At 38.1% G+C, this 11,124-nt stretch overlaps 1 pseudogene; it reads right to left on the bottom strand.

The window, feature by feature from the left end:
- Positions 1 to 10,289: 10,289 nt before the first annotated feature.
- LOC107159810 lies at positions 10,290 to 10,899 on the bottom strand (annotated as a pseudogene).
- Between the last annotated feature and the right edge of the window lie 225 nt (positions 10,900 to 11,124).

The following is an 11,124-nucleotide window of genomic DNA, read 5'->3' as shown; positions in this document are numbered from 1 at the left end:
TCTCTGACACAAGTGCCCTGGGAGGGAGGGAGGGAGGAAGGGAGGGTGGATGCATGTTCCCACCTGAATAGTTTCCAGTTGCTGATGGAACAAATTCACAACAAACTTAGTCACTCAAAACAACATGAATCTATTATCTGAAGTTCTGGAGGTTGGAAGTCTCCCAGGTTGGCAGGTATGTTCCTTCAGGAGGCTCTAGAGGGGAGAATTTGTTCCTTTGCTCTTCTTGCTTCTAGAGTCTGTCCATGGTGCCCCTTTTGCTGGTGCCCCTTCTCTCCATCTTCAGAGCCAGCAATGGACCGTTGAACCCGGTGCCCATCCTGTGGGGGCCAACAACATGTCATGTCAATGGACATAGAATGATTCTAGTAATAATAACAATAACAATATGTCGGCATTTACCTCAGTTAGTCTGTATCAGACTGACTCACCACTTTCCATGAATTCTGCTTTCCTCATAGAAACCCTTGTGTGTAAATTCTACTTGTATCCCCAGTTTACAGATGAGGAAACTAAGGCCCTGGGGCCTCCTGTGTTCTTATCATCCCTGAGCACAGTCCTTTGCAGGGGCTTTCATCTTCTGTCACCTCCTCCTTGTTACGAGGCCCAGAGTCTGAATCTCCCAGTGGCCCTTGCTCTCTGTTCTTAGCCTTCAGCCATCTGTCACCTGCTCACACCCTACAACCCCTTCTCTACCTATTTTTGGTATCTCTGATCCACAGAAAGGCCAGATTCCCACCCGAACTTCTAGATAAATTGAAGTGAATTTTCCTTTCATTCAGGGAGGCCTAAATGTAGCCTGTGGTCCCGTAGTGGTTGTGGTCCCATGGTGATGTCACTAGGATTGTCCACATTATAGTGATACCCACCTTTGCCAGCAGGGGGCACCTCATCACCTAGTCAAGGAAGGCCTCAGAAAAGACCCAAGAGGGTCAATCTTTCTTTATCCCACTTGCTCACAGTACTGGAGATCAAAGGGCACTTTATCACTGATCTACATTCCCAGCCCTTTTTTAAAAATAAATTTTATTTTGAGACAGAGTCTCGCTAAGTTTCCCAGGCTGGCTTTGATCTTGCAATCCTCCTGGCTCAGCCTCCCCAGTAGCTGGGCTTACAGGCATATACAACTATGCCTGGCAGGATTTACTGGGCAGGAGAGGCAGTTTTAAGCATTTACTTCTAGTGGGGTTACAGGCCTCTGAGGGTGCATGACCCCTAGGACGGGGTGTCTCTGGGGCCCTCCCTCTGCATATGGACAGATGGGGCAGCCTAGGATAGGCTCTGCTCCTTCCTCTTGGAGGGCCGAGGTTTTAGTGGGTACTGTTTGGGTTCTTCTATGGATGACCTTCCTCCTCCTTGTGTTCTTCCTACCAGCAGATCATTTCTATGACTAAAAAGAAGTTCTCATATTTTTAATCTTCTTATTCTCATTTAGAACTTTTATTATAGTTTTCTTCCCCCCAGTAAGATGCACTGATTCTGTGACCTGGACCACAAGCAGGTCAGGTTACAGTGTGACTAGTCCTGAGGGAACAAGCTTAGATCATGAAGATACTCGGGACACTCTGAACAGAGCCTGGGGTTTAGGAAAAGGCCATCAGCCTCCAACCACATCCTGGGCACCTTCCCCCACCCAATTCCCACCCAGGGCCTGATTCTGGGTTTACAAGCCCTAGTTGGTGCAAATAGATGACCCAGGAGGTCCCTTCAGGGGAGAAAGCAGCAGAAAGTCTGTGCATGGCTTGAGGGGATGTACAACTGTGGGTTAAGGGAAGGGCCACCCGCCAACACCCACTGACCTGCTGTGCTGTTACAGACCCAGTCCCTGACCTTTATGGCCTCAGTCTCCTAACCTGATCAATGGGCATAATTATACTCTCAGAATACAGGGGATGCTCCTGAGTGGAGGGGAGCTGAAGCCATAAGAAAGCAGATTTGGGGCTGGGGATGTGGCTCAAGCGGTAGCGCGCTCGCCTGGCATGCGTGCGGCCCTGGTTCGATCCTCAGCACCACATACAAACAAAGATGTTGTGTCCACCGAAAACTAAAAAACAAATATTAAAATTCTCTCTCTCTCTCTTTGAAAAAAAAAAAAGAAAGCAGATTTGGCCCAAGAAGAGGAGAGGTTAGAATTGGTGGAGAAGGACTGACTTGAGCCAATTCAGGCATCTCCAGGGGCTATCTTCCTAGAAGTGCTCTGGGAAGCCTGGCAGGGGAAAGCTCTGAGGCCATTGACGGGAACCATGGGCCAAAGAAAATTTGAGGTTGGCTCTGTAGTGCTCTGGGATGGCCAGCTACTGGTGTCACTGACTCCTTCCTGTTTGTCCTTATTGTGCCCACTGGAATCCTGAGATGAGCTCAGAGAGCTCACTGCCCCATTGGTTACTGTGACCCACAGGTCATTGTTAGAGCTGTGAGCCATCATCACGATGGCCACCAGGGGAACACTTGTGTAATTTACCCAGCAGTGGCTCACATGTTCTGAGATGATTCTGATGATATGATCTTATCGATTATCATCATTGTTTGTTCACTCATTCTCCTATTGGACATTTAGGTAGTGCTTGATTTACCTTTTTTGAATATATTTTTTATTTATTTATTTTTTTTACCATCTTAAAACAAATGATATGTATATTCTTGCCCATACATATAAACCTGGTAAAAATACAGCAATATTCATGTAATGTAAACTATTTGTTAACAGCAAAGAATGAGAAACGAATGAATTATATAAAAACAACCTAATTATACATCACCCATTGAAGAGCATCTGGGTTGTTTCCAGTTTGGAGCAATTATTAACAGCTGCCATAAACATCTGCGTGTGTTTTTGTGTGAAAATGAATTTTCATTTCTTTAACAGAAATATCCTACATGTCCAATTGTCCTGACACTGTTTGTTGTAAAGACTTTCCTTTCTCCATTGAGAAAGTGAATTTTGCTATATTATCCTATAGAATACTACACAACTATGAGATAGAATAAACACACAGAGATTATGTTAAGTGAAAGAAGCCAAATGCAAAAGGGGTTGTGCTGTAGAATTCCTTTTACGAACGACGTAAAAGCAAATAAACCTAATGTTCAAGTATACACACACATGTGTCAAATAGTTCTACAGAAAATGAGGATTCTCATGTGCTTGACTGGCAACATTGAAAAAAATGTATTTAAAATTGCAATACAGTATAATTGTATTTGGGGAGTTATATGAAGTTTAACACATGTAAATGTTCAAGTACTCACCACCATAATCAGGATACAGAAAGTTCTGTCACCCTAAAAAACTCCATCATGCTGCCTATAGTAACATCTTCTCTTCACACCAAAGCCTCTGCAAAACTTCATCACTATAATTTTGTCTTTTCACGAATGTCATATAAATGGAATAATACAGCCTGTTATTTTTTTTGTTCTTTTTAGTTATACATTACAGCAGAGTATATTTTGACGTATCATACATATATGGAGTATAGCTTCCCATTCTTGTGGTTGTACATGATGTGGAGTTACAATGGTCATATGTTCATACACGAACATAGGAAAGTTATGTCAAATTCATTACTCTTTCCCCTTCCCGTCTCTCCTCCCTTCCCTTCATTCCCCTTTGTCTAATCCAATGAGCTTCTATTCTTCCCTCCCTGTCCCTTATTGTGTGTTAGCATCCTCTAATCAGAGGGAACGTTTGGTCTTTGGATTTTTGGGATTGGCTTATTTCACTTAGCATGATAGTCTCTAGTTCCATCAATTTACCAGCAAATGCCATAATTTTATTCTTCTTTGTGGCTGAATAATATTCCATTGTGTGTATGTACCACTTTTCTTTATCCATTCACCTGTAGATGGGCATCTAGGTTGGTTGTATAACTTAGCTATTGTGAATTTACTGCTATAAACATTGATGTGGCCATGCCATTGTAGTAGGGTGATTTTACATTCTTTGGGTATATGCCGAGGAGTGGGATTACTGGGTCAAATGGTGGTTCCATTCCAAGTTTACTGAGGAATCTTCATACTGCTTTCCAGAGTGGTTACACCAACTTGCAGTCCCACCAACAATGTATAACTTTTTCACATCCTTGCCAACATTTATTATTACTTGTATCAGCCTGTTACCTTTTGAGGCTGGCTGTTTCACTCAGCACAATTACATTGAGTTTAATCCACAATGTTGAGTATATCAATAATTAATTATTTTATTTCATTGCATGCATGTAACACAGTTTGTTTATCCAATCACTTACTGAAGAACAATTAGGTTGTTTCCAGTTTTTGGCAATCATTAACAGCTGCCTTAAACATTTGTGTATTTGTTTTTGTGTGAACATAAGTTTTCATTTATTTAACAGAAATACTATACACAATTCTCAAGATGATATACAGTGGGGGCTGGGGATGTGGCTCAAGCGGTAGCGCGCTCGCCTGGCATGCGTGCGGCCCGGGTTCGATCCTCAGCACCACATACAAACAAAGATGTTGTGTCCGCCGAAAACTAAAAAATAAAAATTAAAAAATTCTCTCTCTCTCTCTCTCACTCTCACTCTCTCTTTAAAAAAAAGATGATATATAGTGAATCAAAAACTATTTGAAAAAAGTTCAACATCTCTACCAATTAGAGAAATGCAAATCAAAACTACTCTAAGATTTCATCTCACTCCAGTCAGAATGGCAGCTATTAAGAATACAAACAACAAGTGTTGGTGAGGATGTGGGGAAAAAGGCACACTCATATATTGCTGGTCGGACTGCAAAATGGTGCAGCCAATATGGAAAACTGTGTGGAGATTCCCTGGAAAACTTGGAATGGAACCACAATTTGTTTATAAACCACCTTGGTTTATGCCCAAAGGACTTAAAATCAGCATACTATAGTGATGCAACCACATCAATGTTCATAGCAGCACAATTCACAAAAGCTAAATTATGGAACCAATCTAGATGCCCTTCAGTAGATGAATGGATAAAGAAACTGTGGTATATATACACAATGCAATACTACTCAGCATTAAAAAAGAATAAAATCATGGTATTTGCAGGTAAATTTGCAGGATGGAGTTGGAGAATATTATGCTAAGTGAAGTAAGCCAATCCCCAAAAACAAATGCTTAATGTTTTCTCTGATATGTGGATGCTGATACATAATGGGGATGGGGGGCATGGGAGGAATTGAGGAACTTTAGATAGGGTCAAGGGGAGGGAGGGAAAGGGACGGGGCAGGGGGTAGGAAAGACAGTGGAATGAGATGGATATCATTACCCTAAGTACATGTATGAAGACACAAATGGTGTGAATATACTTTGTATACAACCAGAGATATGAAAAATTGTATTCTATGTGTGTAATATGAATTGTAATGCATTCTGCTCTCACATATAACAAATTAGAAATACTATAAATAAGAAATACTATACATATCCAATTTTTCCAACACTATTCATTATAGAGATTTTCCTTTCTCTATTGAAATGCCCACACAAATATGGCCAATTTATTTTTCATAAAGGTTTGTCTCTACCACATTGTTAATAACACACTGTCTTTATAACTATGTGTCATGGTTTGGATCTTAAATGACCACGCATAGCTCATGTGTTGAAGGCTCACTTCCCAGATGATGGTGCTACTGGAAGGTGGTAGAAACTTGGGGCCTGGTGGGAGGAAGTTAGGTCCCTGGGCATGTGCCCTTGAAGGATATGGAGACCCAGGCCCCCCATCTGCTTCCCAGACACTATAAGGTGAGAAACTTTGCTCCACCACACTCTCTCTTCCATGATGTACTGCCTCACCACAGACCCAAAGTGACAGAACCAGCTGGCTGATCATGGATGGAAACCTCTGAAATCAGAAGCCAAAATAAACCTTTCCTCCACTTTAGTTGATTTTCTCAGGTATTTTTTTTCCCAGAAAAGGAAATATAACTAACACAAAGTAGGTTTGGAGTAATTTTTAAAATTTTTTTTGTGGTACTGAAGATTGAACCCTGGTGTTCACCCATGGCTAGGCAAGTGTTCTGACACTGAAGTACATGCCCAGCCTTCTTAAAATTTTATTTTGAGACAAGATCTCACTGAGTTGCCCAGGCCAGCCTCAAACATTTTGATCCTTCTGCCTCTCTGCCTTCCAAGTAGCTAGGATTATAAGTGCACCTTGGAGATTTTTTTTTTTTATAGTGGCAATTGAATCCAGGGGCACTCGAACATTGAGCTGCATCCCCATCCATTTTTATTTTTTTATTTTTATTTTGAGACAGGGTCCTGCTAAATTGCCCAGGCTGGCCTTGAACTTGGAATCCTCCTACCTCAGCCTCCTGAGTTGCTGGGATTACAGGTGTGGGCCATTGCACCTGGCTAGGAGTAATTCCTAAAATGTGTGTTATTCCTTTGGTTGTTTATCCTTTTCAAAATTATCTGGACTATTCTAGTTTCTTTGTCTTTCCACACACCTTTTAGAATCAATTAGTTGTATTTACAAAAATATCCTGGAATTGTATTAAATCTATAGATCCATTTGAGGACCATTGATATCTTAACCATATTAAGCCTATAAATTCATGAAAATAGTCTATTTGGGTCCTTTTTATTTATTTAATCAGCTTTTTATTGTTTCAGCATACAAATCCTACATATGTTCTTTTAGATTTTTTTGAGGAACAATGCAAATAGTATTATATGTGTACTGTAATTTTTTTCTGATTGTTCATTGTTAGTATATAGAAATGTGCTTGATTTTTTTTGGATGTGTTGAATTTGTAGTCTGCAGAAGTGCTAAACTCACTTTTTAGTTCTAAGGATATTTTTATAGATTCCATGGAATTTCCTATGTTGAAAATTATGTCATCTACAAATTGGGGCTGTTTTCTTTCTTCCTTCTCAATCTGTAAGCCATTTATTTCTTTTTTCTTGTTTTATTAAACTGGGTAGGGCTTCCAATACAATGTTGAATAGCAGGAGTGAGAGTGAACATTCTTGTTTCATTCCTGATCTTCGGGCAAAAGCATTTAGTTTTTCTCTACTAAGCATCTTCTTGGGTGTGGGGATTTCTTTGTAGATGCTTTATAACAGACTGTGAGAGTTCTTTTCCCCACCTGGCTTGTTAAGTGAATTTTTAAAATCATGAATTAATGTTAAGTTTTTTTCAGATACTTGTTTTGCATCACTTGATATTATCATGTGTTTCAATTACTTTAGTATGTTAATATGGTACATTGGATTGATTGATTTTTAATATTGAGCCAATTTTGCATTCCTATGATGAGTTTCACTTAGTCATAGTGTATTATTCTTTATGTGTTTTATTGGATTTGATTTACTAATATTTTATCGAGGATTTTTTTTTTTTTGCATCTACATTACTGAGGGAAATTGGGCCATAGTTTTCTTTTCCCATACAGTCCTTTTTCTAGTTTTGGTATCAGGGCAATGCTAATATTATAAAATGATTTGAGAAGTGTCCTTCTTTTCCTAAAGTTTTGATACAATTTGCCAGTGAAATTATCTAGGCCTGGAAACTTATTTTTTAAAAGAAGTTATAGGTTTACAGCAAAACTGAGCAGGAAGTACAGAGAATTCCCATTTATCCCTTTTCTCTCACATGCTGAGCCTTCCCCACAACATCCTACACCAGAGTGGTACATTCATTTCAATTGATGAACCTACACCAACACATTGTTTTCACCCAAAATCCTTAGTTTACATTAGGGCTCACTCTTGGTGTTATACATTCTGTGGTTGGGACAAATGCATAATGACAGGTATCCACCATTATAATATCATACAGAATAGTTTTACTTCTGTACAAATCCTTTGTGCTCTGCCTACTCATCCTTCCCTCACCTCTAACCCTTGGTGACCACTGAACTTTTAATTGCCTTCATAGTTTTGCCTTTTCCAGAATGTTCTGTTTATAGTTGGAATCATACAATATATTGCCTTTTTAGACTGGTTTCTTTCACTTAGTAATATGCATTTAAGTTTCTTCCATGTCTTTTCATGGCTTGATAGCTCATTTCTATTTAAGTGCTGAATAATGTTTCATGTCTGGATATACCACAGTTTATCCAATCATCTGTTGAAATGTATCTTAGTTGTTTCCAAATTTTGATAGTTATGTATAAAATGGCTATAAACATCAGTGTGCAGGTTTTTATGTGGTCATAAGTTTTCACCTCTTTTGGGTAGATACAAGGAATACAATTGCTGGATGGTATGGTAAGAGTATGTTTAATTTGATAAGTAACTGCCAAACTTCTGAAGTGGTTGTACAATTTTGCATTCCCACCAACAATGAATGGGTGTTCCTGTTGCTCCACATCCTCATCAGCATTTGGTGTTGTTGCTGGTCTGGATTTTGGCCCTTCTAATAGGTGTGTAGTGGTAGCTCATTCTTATTGCAACTTCTTATTTTGTTTGTTGATTTTTAAGGGAATATTTAGTGAATTTACTCAAAAAAAATATTTAATGAATTTACTTAAATGAAGGTAGCTTAATGATATAAGAATGCAAAATATTAGAAATCTATATGCAATAAAATAAAATGAATATATATTAATGAATAAAAATGAATATAAATGAATATATACTAGTCAAATCCTTGGAAATTTCCAGATAAACATTCATAGAAATACATATTCACAATTTTCTTTATATAGAGACAACACATACATATATGACATGATGATTCTGGCAAAAGTATCAGAAATAATATATGAAAATGGAAGGGAGAAAAGTGGAGTAGAGGAAGGGAAATGAGGGAGAGGGGAGAAGGGATAGGAAAGAGGAGGAGCAACAGAAGGAAATTAACCAAACTATGTCATGCACATGTATGAACATATCACAGTGAATTTCACCTTGTGTATAACTGATTCATCAATTAAAAAGTAAATCAATGAAAAGGAAAAAAAAAGATTGCTAAAACTAGAAAAATAAAAAATAAAAAGTCAGAGATACTAAAAATATTCTCAAGTTGTAAAAATAGTGTGGAATATTTTCAACAACAACATTCTACACGAACATAAACCCCTGATGTAATTCCACAACTTTATCATGCCAAAAGTATCTATCTATCTATCTATTTATTTTTCAGTGCTGGGGATCAAAGCCAGGGCTTCATACATCCTAGGTAGGTTTTAATTTTTAGAACAGATATTGACATCATAAACATTGGCATATTAATAATTAAGGCTTTTGCACATACAGAATCTCAATATGGAAAATTTCTTTAAAATATTGATTGTTTGCTATGTTGTTTTAAACTTATAGTCTTCTCAGCATATGAAAGTAGAGGCACATATATAAGTGTTTCTTTTTTCTTTTGGTACTGACATTGAACTTAGGGCCTCTCCACCACTGAGCTACATCCCCAGAACTTTCATTTTTTATTTTTTTAGACAGGGCCTCATTAAGTTGTAGAGGCTGGTCTTGAACTTGTGCTCCTCTTGCCTTAGCCTCCTGAGGAGCAGTGATTATAGTTGTGTTCCACCATTCCTGGGTAAGGTTTTTTTTTTTTTTTTTAATAAAACAGTCTTGAAATAATTAAGGATGAAGGGAAAGATATATCTCAGTGGTAGAGCACTCGCCTAGCATATTGCAAGGCTCTGGGTTCCACCCCCAGCACCACCAAAACTAACTAAATGAAAAAATAAATAAAAAGATGAGTGGTCTTTGTGGTTCCTAATAAGAAGTTCTATCTTATTATTTCATGTGTTATATATTATATTCTTATGAAGGATAGTATTTAAGATCCAGACAATCTTACACGATGTTATTAAATGACCATATAAATCCCAAATGCAGCAAAGATGAACAAAGTCTTCATAGTGAACTTTTTTTTGAAAAGATATTTTGTTTAGTTGTAAACAGACACAATACCTTTATTCTGTTGATTTATTTTTATGTGGTGCTGAGGATGAAACCCAGTGCCTCACATGTGCTAGGTGAGTGCTCTACCGCTGAGCCCCAGCTCCAACCCCTTCATAGCGAGTGCACTTTTACCTCATTGAAATTGAAGCTGCTTCTTTTGGATATTTTTCCACTTCAATGTGAAGTAGATTGTTAGGTTTTACAGTAGTTTCATCATGTGGCTTTTTTAAAAAAAATTATTTAGTTGTAGATGAACACATAGTATCTTTATTTATTTTTATGTGGTGCTGAGGATTAAACCCAGTGCCTCAAACATATGAGGCAAGCACTTTACCACTGAGCTACAGCCCCAGCCCCTCATCATGTGGCTTTTTAAAAGAAAAAAAAATAGTTTGATTTCTTCCACAGTTCACAGTTCTCAGAAGAGACCTACTTTTGGAAATCATATAATCCAAGGATACTTTGAACAACTAAATGCTCTTTAATAGACAAACTCTGTCCGTGCAACTGTAATAAACAAGCATATACATTCTAGGCTACGTAACTAGCATATCCCAGAAACAAAGTAGGATGGTTTTTCTGTTCCCACTATCCACTGAATTATTGTTTTAAAATCTGAATATTTCCATCATTTATAATTTCTGTTTTGGATAATAGTTCTGATCAACACATTTTAATTGCTGCTTGAAGCCAGTTTAAACCAACTACCACATATTTTCAAGTTTGCTTTTAAGTAATGATTTTACAAGAGGCAACAACTCTACTTAGTAGTCAAGTGAGATATGTTGTTTCTCTTCTAGTAAATATTGGTGAGCACAGGAAGGGCAATCTAGTACAACTCCAATATCTTCGATTCCCATCAAATAAGCTACAACTTAATTTATACTTCTCTTTCTCTAGAAATTTAAAGGCACTATCTCAAATTCTTGAGGAATAAAATTTGTGCCATTGTTTCATGGTTCTGAGAAACTGTGTGGGGGGAAAAGGCACTGTATTTTGATGATGGATCTGTGAAGAACAAGTTACTGGACTTAACCATATATTTTCAATCCTGGTGTAATTTTCCAGGAGCTGGCTTGCACAAGCCAGTTTATTGACTCCCTCCCTACCTCCCTCTCTCCCTTCCTTTCTTCCTTCCTCCTCTACCTCTTTCTTTCCTTCATACTAGAAATTGAACCCAGGGACGCTCAACCACAGAGCCATATATATCCCCAGCCCTTTTAAAAATATTTTATTTAGAGATAGGGTCTCACTAAGTTTCTGA

Source organism: Marmota marmota, unplaced genomic scaffold (assembly GCF_001458135.2).
Source record: "Marmota marmota marmota unplaced genomic scaffold, marMar, whole genome shotgun sequence".
Classification (NCBI taxonomy): domain Eukaryota; kingdom Metazoa; phylum Chordata; class Mammalia; order Rodentia; family Sciuridae; genus Marmota; species Marmota marmota.
The sequence above is the reverse complement of the archived record's forward strand: the minus strand, read 5'-3'. Positions and strand labels throughout refer to the sequence as shown.